The sequence below is a fragment of the Protopterus annectens genome, chromosome 4.part1, assembly GCF_019279795.1.
Source record: "Protopterus annectens isolate FY-2018-M chromosome 4.part1, PAN1.0, whole genome shotgun sequence".
Lineage (NCBI taxonomy): Eukaryota > Metazoa > Chordata > Ceratodontiformes > Protopteridae > Protopterus > Protopterus annectens.
Genome location: NC_056734.1, coordinates 413,241,081 through 413,260,183, shown reverse-complemented (window position 1 = coordinate 413,260,183; position 19,103 = coordinate 413,241,081). Strand labels below are relative to the sequence as shown.

General features: G+C 39.7%; 1 protein-coding gene across 1 annotated transcript in view; it reads right to left on the bottom strand.

Annotated features, from left to right (window-relative positions):
* The window catches only part of HS6ST1 (heparan sulfate 6-O-sulfotransferase 1), an 886,905-nt gene that overhangs the window by 307,313 nt on the left and 560,489 nt on the right, over positions 1–19,103 (bottom strand). The gene's annotated exons all lie outside the window — the stretch shown is intronic.

The following is a 19,103-nucleotide window of genomic DNA, read 5'->3' as shown; positions in this document are numbered from 1 at the left end:
TCGATCAGACAGTAGTGTGCTGAAATGAAGGATCTGGTTTCATCCTGCTTGTGGATGTGCCAAAAAAGGGAAGGTGGGAGGTACTGTAAAGTCAAATGTTAGGAGGACTGCCCTTATCTCAAGACAATGAAGTGGAGGAAGGGTTCTCACTAACTCTTCCTACAGAAATGCATCCTTGGTGACAGTTATGGTGGGGGTAAGGGGAGCAAAGGACATCCCTAAGAAAAATTGTTTTGATGATGGGGTTGGGAGGGTGGCCTAATGGTTAAGGTGTTTGCCTTACAAACACAAGGTACAGGGTTTGAATCTCACAGGGGATAATTGGCTAGGCTTAAAATGGCTCACAAGGGCAGTTAGCCTAGTACAAACCTATGAAACCAGCACTGAAGATGATGACAGCAAACTTTGAAAATACAAACTGAAATGGTCAGTATTACAATGATACTTGAATCCTGCATGTTCAATGGGGGATGCTCATTCAGCACCCCAAAAAGAAGACAAAGACTGCTGCTGCCAGACTCAGCCTCAGAGCACAAAATTACTGTAGTCTTAGGGGAAGATGAAATCAGAACAATGGACATGTAAACAGACGGATCTGGTCAAAGTATATGCTTCTTTTGGCTCCAGCTTTGACTTTGTGGTGGTCACTGATATCTGCAAGGAGCTGAACAAATACAGCAAGTCATTCTCTTGCTTGAATCAAGTGACTCTCTTGTTGTGGCTATCATGAGCCACCTGTCTAAGGGAAAACATGCATTTTCTTTAACCTGAGATATACTTAGTCTGCCCACCATGAATTTGGTGATCAGTCTGGAGGCTGTGTGCTGAGAACAAATGAGAGGGCTCAGAATGGACAGTAACTGGCTATGACAATTAAGTGCAAGAATCTCCGGGACTGCTTGGCTTTAATAGGAAGGACTGCATACCGGAGTTCTTGAAAGCAACCAGCTTCCCTTCTGTGAACATGGAAAAACTGCACAGTGACCAAACAAAATTGTATATTCTTTGTATACTAATTTAGGCTGCTCAGATCCAGTTAAAGCCATACACCCTTTGATTTGTTGGAAATGAAAAGGAATCCCAAATAAACTTTACAGCCCTTCTGGTCCAGTGGAATCTCCTGGATGGCTCTTTTTGGCAAGTTTACTGTCTGTAGTTTGGCTGCATCCTTTTGTTGCCAGAGGATATCTGGGAGGAGTAAACAGGCAGGTCTGGGAAAAGATACAAAGAGAATGCTACAGCCTCTAGACCCCTTTGTTCTGTATGATTGACATGCCATGCTGGAAGGTGAAGGGAGATTTGGTCACTGACCGTTTCCACAGCAGGACTTTCATACAAGTCCTCTGGAATTTTGCTGCTGCCCCCCACAGAGAACTAGGAAATCCCCAATTCTGAAGAGCATATCTGCCTCTAAGACGTGTCTGTTCTAAAACTATCCATAGCAATACAATTTCCATGAGAATGCTACTCATATGGGAGCTTCTGTTCTTTAACTGTGAGCTCCAAGCAATCTCATGGTTACATTAGAAGGTTATTTGAGAAGCAGAGCACCAACTCCAACAGCTGTGGGCATCTTCCTTTTTTGCTCACATTTCTGCAGCTTGTCAACCTGTGACCCAAACAAAGATTATCCATCATAAGGGAGTGTAGGTGAAAAACAAAAGCTGTCTGCAAAATTACAATGTCTGAGGCAGGTTTGTTGATTAATCAATAATATGCCAAACATAGCTGAGAATGCCACTCCATGAAATATGTCATGTTACAGCCTCACAGACAGGTTACATACATTAGTCACAGTAGCCACCTTGGACAACAACTTTCATTGTGAAATCCAATGAGGCAGCTATTCAGTGTCAAGGATTTTCTCAGCCAAGCCGTGCTGAGAATGGGTCATGTGCATCATGCATTTTAATATCCCAAGATTCCTTGGAGTGAGAGAGAGAGACCTGTGGACTGTCTTCGCAGGTCTCGTTCTTTACAGCAGCAACTAATACAATGGAGTTGGCTAAATGGGCCTTACTTCAACATTTTCAACTCTTGGGAAGCTGCCCCCGCTGATGCATTTACTCTAAGGTCTCCCCAAATATGGGACAGTCAGTGGGGGAGAGGGGATACTGAGAAAGCCTCCATTTCCAAATCGGTATCTGGGCTGGGGGACTTTATAGGGTAAAGTCCAGTGATTCTTTTTGCACACCTCATCCTGGGGGCACTTGGAAAGACCTTACTCAAGTGTGAATAAAAGGCATTTGTGCTAGATAACTGTAGTCCTGTCCCTGTGGCAGCTTTTTCCTTTGCTGCCGGTCTGAGGAGAAAACAATGACCAGTAGGACAGTCTGACGGACCATCCATGGGTGAAAATGATGACTATGCCAATTCTAATGGGATCTCTGACAACCCCCTGGATAACTGACTTTGATGCTCTCTGTACAGAAGGAGCTGGCAAAACCAGCAATGCCAAATGAGCCACACCAGGTGTCAGAGATTGATGTTTACATCAATAATAGCTCTGCTTGGTGTTCAGCCACTAAAACAAATGGTCAACACCAACAACTGCCCAAAGCATACTGCAGCCAAAACTGATACTGACCCACTGGCAGCAACAGCCTGGGCCCTAGCTGTCTTCAGCACCAAACAAAATTGCGCAGAGATCTCTAATATAGAAGGGGACACTGGCAACAATGCAGGAGTCCTTAGAGAGAACACTGGCTCTAAAACACTAAGTGATGGGGCAGAGTCTAGGGAAGGAACATTAGTAATAAAATGGAGGGAATTTTCTTTTGCTGCTCTGAATACAGAGGGTGAAGAGAGGATGCCTATCTCAGTGTGTGCCTTAACAAGTGCCCTTACCTTTTCCCAATCTTGGAGGAGTATACCGACAGGGCAGAGAAAGGTCTAGACTCCATGTATTTTGACAGACGGCTCCTTCTCTGAGGAAAACCTACTAACTCTTCCTGGTTAGTGCACAAGATGCAACAGAGACACTGCAGTGGAAAACTGTAAGAGGTCTCTACTGCAGCAGAGTCCACAGGATAAGATGCTCTGCATCGTGGATCTCACCCACTGTAAAATACTCAAACTCAAATTAGCTTGGGCTGGCGAGACCTGTACTGACATGAGGGAAGCCAATAAAGACATTAACTTCCATCAGTAGTAGATGGCATAGCCGGCGAATGACATGATCAAGTGTTTTAGTGCTCTGGATATGAGGTCATGTTATTATGTTGAGTTGCAGCTAGAAAGCAGGAGCTTAATCATCTCTCCTACAAAGAGCTGTTACAAAACAAAAGATTGACAGCTGCTGTGAGCCCTAAAAATACATTTCAAAAAGTAATACAGCAGATCATTCAAATCACGTCAGTCGCCCTGCTAGACAGGGGTCCGGGGAAGTAAATAGTCTGGGAAGAAATAGCGAGGGAATTGTTATGGCTAGGCTTGTATAGGCCCTAGGGCTGATAGCCTAGTACCAATCTATGAACCTATAAAGACTGGTATGTACACTACAGTGGTGGCAAAGATATAAATGAAGACAGAAAGAATACACAAAACAAGGTGTTCAAAAGAGAAAATGGGCTAATCTTCACCACAGAAAAATGTGAATTTAATAAAAATGTATTTTATAATTTCATATTCACGGAAAAGGGGATGTCATACGACCCCGTTAAACTGAAAACCAAACAAGAAATGAGAATAGCAGATCAATCAAAGCAATGCTAATATGACTGCAGACGGTCACATTTACACTTCCTGATCAAAACTACTACAGGTACAGGCCCATTCAGACATCCTCCTGGGAGGATCAAAAGTCAGGTACAGGGTGACAAGCAAATGTTTAACAGTTTATGCCAACAGGTTGTTATGCAATAAGGGGAAAAAAAAAAGGTTTGCCCAGACTAAATGTCCTAGCAACAACAGTCTCTGAAAAGCCTCATATGCAAGTATTTGGTAAGCATTACAGAACACAACTGGTGACACTTAAAACCGTTTCTAAGCCTGAACCATATCAAGGCAGCAACCCTAAATGTTTAAGGTAACAAAATAGGAAAGGAAAACACTACTGACTGTTTATCAACACACCTTGTTATCTAAAGTAAAAAAAAGATGTAAGCAAGTGGCACAGGACAATAACAATATGCCAAAAATACACATGCACTTTTACATGCCCTGAAACACACACACACACACACACACACACACACACACACACACACACACACACACACACATTTTATATATATATATATATATATATATATATATATATATATATATATATATATATATATATATATATAAACCCACCCACACACACACACACACATATATCTATCTATATATATATATATATATATATATCTACATATCTATATATATATATATCTATATATCTATATATATATATATATACACACACACACACACACACACACACACACACACACACACACACACACACACACACACACACAAATGAAACGAAAAGACAACTAATTCTGTACTAATATGTGGCATGCAAATTGACAGCAATTATGAGACTAAAGAGATGAACATAGCAAAGATGACATAACTGTCTCAACTGAAGGACAATGCTTTTTTTTTTGGGGGGGGGGGGCTGATGATACCCAAAAACTGCAGAAAGGGTACATTAACACAGCTTATGAAGCACACCAGAAAACAGCAGTAATCGTTGGGGGGATGACTCGCTTCCCTAACATGGGTAAACTAGTTGAGACCCTCCCCACTCCCAAAGGCTTTTTGTTATGCCAGACTAACACAAATACGTTTTCCTACTCAGGTGTCTAAGCTACCAAAAGTAAAAACGGCAACAGATTCTCATGTCAGCCTGGGAAGCCATGGGCAACTAACCTCGCCTCTTTGCCAAAGACAGTTTGCACGTGGCACCTCTAGGCTTTTGGCTGCTGGCAAAGACTCTCGTCTCCCCCATGGTATCTTTTTTAGGCAACCTCTCGAAAACAAAATTACCAATGTGAAATTAACTGATCACAACAAAATAAGGGTCAAGCTGCTAAATATTAGGAGCTTAAACCAAAAACTGCATTCCCTAGAAACACTTCTGTCACTAGAAGATGTAATGTCTGTGCAGTCACAGAAACCTGGTTCAAGGCCTCAGAACAATACCCCGGCCTTGCAAGGCTATAATGCTTTCTACACCTTTAGACCACAAAATGAACATGTGAAAACCAAAGGAGGCGGTGTTTCAATCTATATTAAAGATAAATTCACCTCCTGTCTACTTAGACTGGACAACTCCATGGAGTTACTCCAGGTCCAGGTTACAGTGGGTAAGACCCTGATTCAAGTCATAGCCAGTTATAGTCCCCCTCCATGGGTCACGACGCTCACGAAGCCTACTTGACCAAAATGGACACATCCAAATTTTACCGAACACAATGGTTATTGGGGATTTCAATTATTCCACCATCAGCTCACTAGCGCAAAAGCTTGCTTAACTTTGTTAATTCAAATGCACTGGAACAAACTGTCCATATCCCGACAAGGGGAACAAACATTCTGGATCTGGTCCTCACCAACATGTCAAACAGATGCACTGTCGCAACTGTCGGACCCTCATTAGTTAAAACTGACCACAAATCAGTCACCTTCAAGCTGGCACTAACACCAAACTCACAAAGGGTGAAAGCAGAGTAAAATAACTTCACCAAGGCAAACTGTACCCTCCTAGGTGAAAGTATAAATCCATTCCTAAACCCTCTCCAAGCTGGAAGTGGTAATTACGCCGAAGCTTACACCAAAATCCTGTACAAATCACTTCCATAAGTGTATAAACTCAGACGTGCCAGAAAAAGCCATAGCCACAAGTAAAAACAAGCTGCCATGCTGGACATCCAGCATCAATAAACTTTACAATAAACGCAAAACGTTGCTATCCAAGAAAACAAAGGCAAGGCCCCAACAATGGAAAAGCACCTTCCTCAGTCTCAACAGGCAAATAAGACAACTTGTCAAATCCTCCAAGGGCTCTTTTGAGAGAAACTTGGCAAGTACAGCCAAGGATAACCACAAGGCCTTTTACAGCTACATATGTAACCTAAAAGGTAGGACCCAAGCATATGCAGAACTAGTGGCCAATGGTATCACTCTCACACACACACACTCTCACACACACACACACACACACACACACACACACACACACACACACACACACACACACACACACACACACACACACACACACACACACACACACACACACACACACACACACACACCACATCTGCTAGAGGATAGGTGTGGCGAAAAGTTCACTCCCTTATCCCCTCCTAACTTAAAACAAACCTTCCCCAAACTCCCCCCCACCCCACCCTATATATCTGAAGTGCAGGTCCTCAAAGCCTTTTCCAAGGCAAAATACACAGCCTCTATGGGACCAGACAACATCCCAGGCTGTCTTCTAATCAGGCTAAACATTAACTAGCATCACCACTCACCACTAAGTACCATTTTCAATCATAGTCTAACCAGATGCTTTGTTCCTGCAGAATGGAGAACACCAACAGTTATTCCCCTCGACAAAAGTGGCTTAGCAACAGACCTGGGGAATTACAGACCCATAAGCCTGACCAGCCTTATCTCGAAGGCCATGGAACATATCATTATGGACCTCATACAGACACAGGTGACCTCCAAAACCCTGGATCCTACCCAATTCGGCTTCATGAAGGGCAGATCCTGCCTGTTAAAATTTGTGGATTTCTTTGAAAATGTGACAAAGGCTACTGACAAGGGCAAATCTGTGAACACAGCATACCTCAACCTGGCAAAGGCTTTCATACACAATCCCATATTCAGGCATTACCGATAAACTTAGCAAACTGAATGTAAACCCCTTCATTGCAAGGTTGGTTGCAAACTGGCTCACAAACCAGACACATACTATCAAAGTGGGTGACTCTGCATCAAACAGCAGGCCTGTTATCAGTGGGGTGCCACAGGGGTCAGTGCTGGGCCCCCTACTGTTTGGTATATATATATTTGGTCAAAAGTTTAGGTCAAAATTAAGGGGTTGTGGCTGACCAACTTTGCAGACGATTGCAAACTAGGTGCAATCACTGAATCCCCAATGATGTTGGTATACTACAGGAGGATCTCATGCAGACCAGTAACTGGTGTATTAGTCACGGTCTCAGACTGAATGCAAAGAAATGCATCATCATTCCCTTCAGCACAAAGTCCCTTCACACTATAAAATCTGCAACAATACCCTAAGGACCAATGAAGTGGTAATGGGCCTGCGACCTTAACTTAGACCACCATATGTCTACTGTAGAAAGGAAAGCTTTCTAGGTAGCACACTTGGTTAATAAAGGTATTGCCTTAAGAGCAAAAAAAGTTATAAGCCCCCTCCCACATACTTGGCACTTTTCCGGCCCATAATCGAGTACAACTCCCCATTTGACATGTACTGTACTAAGCACCTGCAGCAGTTAGTGAGACCTCAGAGGTTTTAAACAAAGAAGATGAAGGGGCTCCAGCATGTGCCTTACACAGACTGACTAAAGTCCCTGTCACTATACTCCATATTGTATAGACTTCTTAGGAAAGAGGTATGCCTGGCCTACAGAGCAGTCAAACACCCAAACCACATGAACTTGCTGCACACATGAAAATCAAATTTGACTAGGACTTCCCATTCCAGGGACATAAATATGGCCTGTGACTTAAATAGGATATGCTGGAGGGACAGATTCATCTTCTAGCGACTGCTGCGTCTTTGGAACAGGCTACCAGTTCATGTGAAACAGAGCACCTCTATGACACTGTTCAAGAGGAACCTGGATGAGTGGATGGGGCACTGTAAATTCTTACCGGGGATAGAGCCCATGAGCCCATGACCCTCCTGGTTATAGGCAGTCATCACTAAATGCAATCTTGGGTATTGACTAACATTTCTATGGTATTACATTGGGATGAAACGGCTAGGCTTAACATGACCTCCGGGTTGATAGCCTAGTAATCTCCTATGATCCTATGAATATGTAACCTGTTTACATCTCCATCATCTCACAGTAATACTAAATCTTGACAAGATCTCTGCAATAGTTGGAATACCAGAAATTATAACATGACACAAAACCATCCATTTAACAGTTCACAAGTCAAACAGCTGAGTAAAACACAGGAAATAACACCAAAAATTACAACTTCGCTGATATCAAGCTAGCAGAATTACAAAGATTTGCTGCCAAACCAAAAAAAAAGCCCAAAGAACTACAGACAGCTAAAAAAGTGTCATGAAGGCCACAGTTCAACAGAATACGGAGATGGCACAGGAGTTGCACACATTGAATGGCCTGGGGAACATCAAACAGTAGAGATGGATTTAGAAATAAAACTAAGAGAATGGGTCAAGGGTCTCCTCTGACTAGTGAAAAAGAATTTGACTTTGAACAAAACAACTAAAATGAAGAAAGGCACTTGTATGATAAAACTGTAGGGAATGCAACTTTCAGACATGACTATCTGCTTCAGGGGAAAAGTATAAGGGGAGGGAGGCATTTTTGTTCATCTCTGAGCCAGACTTTCTTCAAAGTGTCTGAGGTCCCATAAATTCAAACTATCCAACATGTACTTTAAGAAATTTTGTTATAAAAACTTTTTTGGACAAGTCTGCAAACTGTCTATTTGGCCAGTACAACTGGTACTACTCCAATGTGGTCAAACACCAACATGCCATTCAGACCAAAGGTCCACTGTCCAGGAGATCACAAGACTATTTACGCACCAGCCTACTCAGTAAACTACAGCAGGTGACTGTATACATAGACTTGGCCACAGTTTTTCCTCAATTCTTATAACTTATTCCACTTGTTATAATGATTGCAATAATAGAAAATGTACATCTCATTATTAATAAATGATTGCACTTAAGCAAACTGCAATGCTAGTAATACCAAGAAATAACTGAAATGCTTTACTGTTTTACTGTTGATAATTTGTCTCACTTTACTGTAAAACTGCTAAATTGTTTTGCTGTTGATAATTTGCCATGTTTAACTGTGAACTATGAATAGGTGACCTGGGTCAGGACTGAAAAGGGTCAATTTGACCAGACTGCTTCCCCCATTACCAAATGTAATAAAATATTTGTTTTTTTCTTTTGCAAGACTTCTGAAAAACATGGTAAGCAGATGTGTGCAATATATCAAACTCTGTATGTATTTTTGGAAAGTTTAAATTTACTGTTCACTCAAACTGTTTAGAGCTCTGAAATACCTTAAAAAGTGTTTGTGTCAACTGTAATTCTTTTTGAAAGTAAAGTGCAAAGAATGTTAGAAATGGTATTGACTTTTGAGTTCCATTAAGAAAACAAACGAATTTAAAATTGCTTGAAGGTTATACTGTACTGATACACTTGAAGGATTTTTATGATGTTCTGTAGGTACACCATCTCTTAAAAAGCCCTAAAAATGTGGTCACAGTTTGAACCTATAAAAGGTCAGAGGACAGTGTTCTATCCCGGTTAGCAAATTTAAATAACGTTTTAAGTTAGAATGACAGAACGGCTGACTCATCAAAATAAAGATGCAGCTGACGCTAATCTTTTGCTCTTCCCAAGGCCAAATAACTAAATGCAGTTGCTGGTCTGAAAGGAAACCTGCATTTGCCAAACAGATCCAATGCGTTGAACAGACTGCAATACTCTGACTGGGTAGATGTGCAGGGTACTAGCTGCTCACAGGTCAGTCTTAGACCAACAATGTACAGTGCATCATGAAAGCAAATGAATATCATCAGCCTCATTGGTATACGATTAGCCATTCAAATTCCAACATGTACATTCTACACCTGAGCTCAACTGTTTTTGAAAGAAAAGATTCTTATTTTATCAGTATGGCTTTAAAGGCCATATAGTCTTGAATGAGTCTGTAGGTGGATTGGACACTCCAAATTGGCCCTAGGTGTGACTGTGTGCGTGTGTGTGCCTTCTGTGGAAGGTTGGGCACCGGGCTGGCAATTCGACACTGTAAAACTCCACTGCCAATCATGAGCGGATAGGTGATCCACTGTGGCGACCCCTAACCAGGAAAAGCCGAAAGAAGAATAGTCTTGATGGAGTCATTTTTGCATTTATTATACTGGGTGCCAAGCAGACCATCCTTCTTGATGCCACACTTTTACAAACCCATGGTGGATGAGACTGCTCGAGTGCGTTCTTCTACAGAAAATATTGTGCGTTTGTTTATGCGTGACCTGGGACCTTCTCTTTGGTTTATGTATGGCAAAAGCCACACTGACCCAACAGCTACCATCTGTCATGCCCCAATACTCCTCCTGGGTTTAGCAGTACAGTGGACTTCCATGCTCCACGACAGGCAAACTATTGAGGGCCACTCTCTCGCTCAGTTCCATCAGCACATAAGCCAGAACTCAAGACAGACAGGGCTTTATTCTTATATGCCAAGGAGCATCATCACAATTTAACAGTTTTTGGAGACAAACTAAGCCAACAGCAGAGTATTCAGAAGCAATAATCTGAACCTGAATGGATCAGGTTGTCCCTGTCATGTCACTTATTTTGTATATTACCTTCTAAGGAGAGAGACATCGAACAGTGCCCCTGACTAGGACAGGACCAAATTACTCAACATAACTTCAGTACTTGCAGCAAACAAGCTACAGATGCAATATATATGTATTTTTATAATTTTATGTATATATATATATATATATATATATATATATATATATATATATATATATATATCTGGATCCCTATCAGATAGAAATTTCATATGACTGAAACTCATTTGACTGAGACCATAAGACTGAAATTTCAAAATACTGAAAAATCACTTGACAAACTCATAATACTGAAATCTTACAATGCTAAATTTCAACATACTGAATTGTAAAGTAGACTATATAAAACCAGAATAGGTGGGGGGGGCTACACCCCCACACCACTCCATTGTAGCCCCCCCTCCCACACCCACTAACTATATATACTAACTCCAGAATTGCACTACAGTGGGGAAAAGGGTATATACCTTTCCCCATTGTAGTGCGATCCTGGAGTTAGTATATATAGTTGGGAGCACAGCCCCCAATTGAGGAGTGTGGGGAGTGCAACTCCCCCATCTATTCTAGTTTTATATTGTCTACTTAATTCAGTATGTTGAAATTTAGCATTGTAAGATTTCAGTATTATGGGTTTTAGTCAGGCGATTTTTCAGTATTTTGAAATTTCAGTCTTATGGTCTCAGTCAAATGGGATTCAGTCACATGAAATTTCCATCATCTGATAGGCATCCACACACACATATATATATATATATATATATATATATATATATATATATATATATTTATATTTATATTTATAAATATCTCTCGTAGATTCATACTTAACCAGAACCACACCTACACCCCATCAACCAACCCAACCTAGTCTCTCACACTGTTCCATCTAAGACAGACACTTCCCTCACCTTCACATCACCCCTTAACCCACAATACACATCCTACAACCACTAGAAAGTACCCATACCAGAACTTCCCAAGTATTAAATCCCTAAAAAATAACTCTATTCCTCCTTATTTACTATTCTCACCTACTCCTACTAAATAACCTCTCCTCATACAAAACTCCTCTTAAACACACTATTCCTCCTCCATGCCATACCTCAATACATACACTACCTCATAATATTAAACACCTTATAACATTCAACTATTACACATCACCCGAGCCTCTTCCACACCACTAATACAGACTTTCATGCACTCAAATTCAGTCCACAGCTAACTCATTTTCCAAGCTCCCTTAGATTCTCTAAGCTCCTATACGAACTTTCCAAACTCCTTTATCACATAACCAAACAGTTAAAACTCACAAGAGACATCCATCCCAATCCTGGTCCCACATTCACCCAAGAATCACTACCCAGCCCATCTCAACCTAACCTTACACTATTTCAAAGGAAAAAAAATCATCCCTTCTCCTCAACATAAATGTAAGCAGCATTGCTAATAAAACCCACAATCTGCACACAGTACTATCCCACTATTCCTTGGATATAGTTACATTAACAGAAACATGGCTAAAAACCAGATATCAGCAATAATGAAATCACTCCCCCAGACTACAATATCTTACGAAAAGATAGAATAAACAAAAAAGGAGGAGGTGTCGCCATCTTATACAAAGACCACCTACCGCTTAACCTCTCTGATACCACCATCCCAAACCTTGCAAATGCTGAGTTAATTCTAGCCAAATTAACCATTAACTCCAGCAAACATCTAAATATAATAGGTGGATACATTCCACCAGGCAACAGCACTGCCATTCTGGAAAATCTACTTCAATGGTTTACCACATCTCTCCCCAAGAGACCATCCTAATGGGAAACTTTATTTATACTTTAATAACCTGTACGGCTTTGCCCAAGTCATCACCAGGACAGATAAAACCTCTAACTGCAAATCCATACTAGAATGGATTCTAGTTAATTCTCCCCATCTATCATTCCACTCAGGCTGCCTCCCCGAAAATTTGAGTGACCACTGCTCAACTTTTCTCTTCAGAGATCGCAGCCATTCACTACATCGAACCACCTTCTGTACAATTAGGAACAAAAAAAAATTTCATCCTAACAATTTCACCTCTGCCCTTAAAAACTGTTCCTGGGAACACCTCAAATAACTGCCCTTGAATGAGGCAGTACTCCAACACCTTCCTTAATATTCTCAACACCCATGTCACTCCTAGAAACATTAGTATCACATCCAATTACGCACCCTGGTTAACCAAAGAAACAAGATCCATACTCAAAGCCAGGGATAAGGCCTGCTTGCAGTTCCATAAGAACAAAAGCCAGGGATAAGGCCTGATTGCAGTTCCATAACAACAAAACCAGCACTACTAAACATAATTTCCTTGAACTTGGAAACAGAGCTAAAAAAATCAATTAAAGCTGACAAATACAACTACTACCACAACATCCAAACCAATCATCAAAACAACCCCAAAAAATTCTCGGCTGCAGTTAACTGACTGCAACCTGGTAAAACTACTACACCCCCAACAGCTAACAGCTGTGGGAACGTGGTCACCCAATTCAACACTTACTTCACAGAATCCATTCAAACCCTAGCCAATAACCAAACTACGTCTAACCCTATCCCCCTGAACTAAACCATAACATCCCCTCACAAAATGATACAAACCATTTCAAGTTAACCCAAGTTCCCACCCACTACATCAAAAAACTACTGAAAAAATTAAAACCAACCAATTTAGCTGATGTTCTCTCTGCAGAATATCTGCAAATTGCCTCGGATGCAATCTCTTACCCAATAACTAAACTTTTTAACAGATCACTAACTGAAGCTTATGTCCTCACTATAAGGAAAATCTCTCACATTTTGCCTGTCCACAAAGGTGGTAGCTCCTGTGAATTTACTAATCTCCCCATTGCCATCCTTTCTCCCGTCTAAAATCCAGGAAAGAGTAGTACACTCCCAACTCATACAATACCTCCTATCTCACAATCTCCTATCCCACACCCAACCTAGCTTTCGCCCTGCACATAGCACCACGACAGCCCTACTATCCTTCACAAACATTGTTAAATCAGTGCAGAAACAACTCCCAATTTGTATCAACCATTTCTTTGACCTGTCAAAGGCCTCTGACATGGTCAACCACAGCATACTGTCTTCACCTCCCATAACCTTAGCAATACTGCCATTGCCTGATTTCAATGCTAGTTAACAGAACAACAAGCCGTCCTTTGGCAACAATCCCTCTTTCCCCTCCTCCCAGTCACCACAGGGGTACCAAAAGGCTCAATCTGTGGACCCCTACTATTCTCTCTCTTTACCAGTTGGCTTCACTCTGTCACTCCCCATGCCAGTATAATTCAATATGCAGACTCCACTTAGATCTGCTCTGCTCCTTCCCTCAATGACGTTCAATCCATCTCCCAAGGCTCCTTCCTATCTGTAGAAACTTGGTTAACCAACTTCTAGCTTATAGTAAATCCCAGTAAAACAAAACTTATGCTCTTCTACCCCACTAGAAATACTACTTCCTCCTCAACCTTTCACATCTTCTCTAAGTATAAAACCATGATCACTCCTACTTCCTATACCAAACTGGTAGGGGTTACAATTGACAATAACCTGAAATTCGATCTCCATATAGACCAAACCATCAAAAAAGTTCACAAGAAACTTGGCCTCCTAAAAAGAAATAACCAATTTCTAACAAGCAGTACAAAAATGACAATCACCAGGACACACCTATGGATACTCCTATATGCATTCCTAATCCTAACAAACCTCAGCAAAACTGACCTTGCCAAGCTTGAAGCCTGCTACAATAAAATCTCTAAATTTGCCACCAATGCTTCCTACAAGCCGCATCATTGTTTAATCACTCAGACAACTTGACTAAATTGAAGGAGCAGAGTAGTTCAAGCCAACCAACTAACCTTAGCTCATAAAATTCTCCACCACCCAGAAAAGACCCCAGCCCTCAAAGATATTACTCAACCATACTCTGTTTCTAGATGCCTTCGCTCCAACAATAAACTTCTCCTCCAAGTCACCAAAGCAAAAAACTCAGCAGGTGAAGCCCTCTTCTCTTCTACATTTCCAAGCTTTGGAACTGCAAGCCAAACTCACTTGTGACCACTCCCCCAACCAAACGGTTAAAAAGCTTCTAAAAACCCACCTTGCTAATTCCTGGTTCTTCTCCTGCAACACCCCAGGATAAGCCCCCTCCCCCCAATCTTGAATTCCCTCCTTCTAACCCTTTGTGCGCTACTATAAAAAAACACTTCTAAAAACCTGAACTTACTCTCATTGCTCCCTGTAAAATACTATCTGTGGCACCCCAACTGTTAACCTGGATTCTCTATTTGAATTGTTGCCTCTACTTAATTTATGTACATTTAATATAACTACAAATTTACACTATGCACAATATGTTGCTGTTATAGTTCCTACTGTTTCAACGTATTGAAGTACTACATTAATGTCTTACAGTTTTTGATGTACATTATAAGTTTCAAGTTATGTTTTTTATTTTTTTTTTTTACTATACTATGTTACTGCATGGCACACGTCCAGCTGGACTTTCCCAGTAAACAAATGTAAAATAAAAATAATAAATAATATATTTGATGTAAAACAGTTCCTCCACCTAATGCTTCAAACAGTGTAGTATATATTAATGTTGTTGGAAGAAGTATTTTATATCCACAATATGAGTTTGGTACATAGACAAACACACACCCTCACACCCAGACAGACAGACAGACAGACAGACACACACACACACACACACACACACACACACACACACATGCACAGATGCAGACACACACACACACAGACACGCATACACAGACAGACACACTTTGAAGCAGTGCAGCTTTAAAAAAAATACATGATTAAGTTTAATTAATAATGCCAGGCATTAAAAGTTTATTCCTTCCATACCTCTCAACTGTCCAAATTTTCAACAAATGTCCAGATGCTTACCTAATTTTTATTTTAGGTTTGTTCCTCAAAAAAATGTTTGCTGGCAAATCATTGGAGGGGGGGGTGAGGTTGCTAAATAATTACATACATTTGAAGCATGCCAAAACAAATATTGTTATCCTAGCAACATTCTAAGTTTATAAGAACAATATTTAAAATCTGTCCCCATTTTACAGCCTTCCCCCCATTATTTTAGGCTTTATGCAGGAATCTTAAACTTAAGAGGTCAAGAGGTATGCAAACTGCTTTACTGTTACTGCCGCTGCTCCAAAGCTCAATCTCTCTCAAAGACATACGCACACGTGCAAAGACATGTGCAGAGACACACGTGCACACAGAGACACTTCCGCTTTTTTATACTCAAGTCATAAATACACTAGCTTAAATTTTTTTTTTTTTTTTTTTTAAATAATCAGTTACTTTTATTTTACACTGCCCTTCAGGGCAGTTAGCCTAGTGATCATCTAAGAGCCTATGACTTAATAGATCTAGACAACTGACACATGGAAAGGACTGGTCAGATTTAATTACAAACAGGGGGAAAAATGCCACCCAAGACATTGACAGTAAGTATGTTATGACATATGTATGGAGAGCTAAAATCAAAAGTGTTAATCAAATAACCTTGGCACTTACTTTTCAGAGGCTTTGTAAAGGAAACGTGTTTATAAGTGGGGAAAAGTATTGGATAGGAATCGTCTTTTTTTTTTTTTTTTAAAGAAACCCTTTGTTTCTTCAACTAGTCATGATTTTGACTCCATGACTCTTTTCCCATGTGGCCATTGTTATCAGAAAGACCACCATATAAAAAGAAAAGTCTTTCAAGTCCTGCAACCCTCAAAAGTCTTTTCATATGAAATCACTGATCACTTGTGCTATCAATTGGTTGGTTTAAACAATTTGAGTCTGCAGTGCTTTTTATGTGGGGTAAAAACTGAAAAAAAAAAGACTCAGCCAGATTCTTTACTGCATAATATTATGTAGTGGAGAGGATATATGCAAATGACCCTTAAGGACATACTAGTGTTTCAGCTATATAGCTTCTAAAATGCTCAGGACATTTACTTTTTAAGTTTTTATCGGTATATCCAGGCCAATAAAGCCAAACCCCAGCAGCTGTATAAATGCCATGTTTTGGACTTTCTGTGACCTTGTCAGTACAGCCCAAGTGGATTGTTTGGCTACATTTTAGAAATACAGGGCTAACCCCCAGCCATTGTCTATAAACACTAAGGTGCCTGCAAAATATCCCAAACAAAAAGCCCTTGAATATCTTGGTGATATCTGCTGCTCCAGAGAACACAGCACCTAATGTGACTATCTTAAATATTGTACTGTAACCTTTAGGTTTTTTACTTTTAATAAAGTTAATCTGACAACTGTACATATCAATAAGTGCAACATCACATGAGAAAGAGCAATGGTGAATTTTTAATCTGGTGAGTACTGTATCCCCCAGGATTGAACAAGACATTTTAAATCTTAAAAAGCTTTTGATTATTAATGTATTACTTGTATTAGCTATATATTCTTTATTACATCTGTAATTGTGGAAAGTTTATACAATGCGATATTCTTTGCTTTTTTGTTGATTCACTGCAGTTTTGTGTCAGGTCATGTTACTTTATTATTGTTTATGTGGATTTGTCCTTTAGTATTGCTTAGATTCACACCGAAGATGCAGTTTTAATGGTGAAACCACGTTTTCTGTTTTTTTGGCTTTGCTAGTAGAATAAAGAGCCTTTCTATGTTACTTTGTGCTCGAGTTATTTTTACTTTATTATAATAAATAAATAAATTATATATATAAATATAAAACACATACTATTTTATATACACAGTTATATGTTTATATATACGTACATTGTGTGTATTATATACATCTCCATGCACACATCTTTATTTTTATATATATATATATATATATATATATATATATATATATATATATATAAAAACACATACTATTTTATATACACAGTCATATGTTTATATATACGTACATTGTGTGTATTATATACATCTCCATGCACACATCTTTATTTTATATATATATATATATATATATATATATATATATATATATATATGTATACATACATATATCCAAGGTTAACAAATGCAATATGGTAACTAAAAAGCTGCTATTCACTAGTCTCTATCATACCTCTCAACCTGGAATCATCAAAAATCTGGACAAGGCCCATGAAAAATAGGTACAAATCTGTACACTGATTAGTATTAAATTTGCATACATAATTACATAACCCCACCCTCTCCAATAGACTTGTGGGATACCAGCTTTCAAATGCAAACTGAAGGACAACCAAAATATGGCACCAGAGTCCCCCTGCAGCCATTCCAATGTCCCATTACCTGGCAATTTCTCCTCATTTGCCATAAACACTAATGAGCATACTACTCTACTTCTACGATGGCTATTTGGATTTTATATTTACATTTTACAGCACAAACACTAACAGACATCTGCTAAACAAAGCAATACTGTCTTACAATGAAAATAGACTTAGCATTAAAACTTCTCTGCCTTTAAAACTCACATTCATTGAAACAGCATTGAAACCAACACCACATCCAAAGAAAATGCATCTGGCCAATGATGGATAAAGATGCATACAAAAAAAGAAACATAGATGTTTTTTGATACACCTTCCTGGCTTTATTAAATGATATTCCTTGTATAATGCTGCACACTTGTTATAAGTTGTAAATTTATTGTTTGCTCATTTTTCTAGTAGGCAATGAAACAAAATGCATGAACCAATGATGACAAAACTACCCGATTCAGAACATTTCCATCACAAAAGTCTACTTCCACACATTGTTTGTGCATAGTATGAGATTAATATGGGGTATTTTTAAATTCTGTGTTTCTAAAGGCTTTCTAGTGACATACAACCTATTTAACCTGGTCAGTGTCCCATACTGTCCCAATCTGTACATTTATATCCACTTCATTTTGAGTGAACATCCCACATATCCATCAACCCATAATCTGATAATGTTAATTAGCATTCTGCCTCTAACATCATCTCGCCCTCAACTTGCATCATCCTTTGATGTTACTAAGTTTCAGTCTTCTGCTAGCAACCCTATGACTTGGATGAATTCTGTTCTCTCTAATTAAAAATGTGTTTAATTTCTTGTGCTCAGATCCTAAGGCGATATAGAAAATTACCTAATGCCAGTCATTTGCTTGCTCAGTCCCCTCTAAGTAGACATTACTCCTGTAGCATTAAATTCCTACAGACAATCCTCTGTGTATTCTCCCTTTATCAGCTAAGCCACTGACATTCTAAGTTACTAATTTTGACTTCATCTGCACCTCCAGATGCTGTCCTCTTCTATTCTAGATCCTCTCCATTTTTGTCTGAGAGATCAAATCCCCATTCCGTGTTTGGCATAGGGTTTAATTTGGATAGAATGCCTTCCTGTAATGTCTTTTGCACCTACAACAAGGAAAAAGTACAGTTTTGTACCTACCATAAATGTAGATGTTCGAAGATCCACATTGCTGCAGTCCTTACACTTGGGGTAGTCCGCTGTCC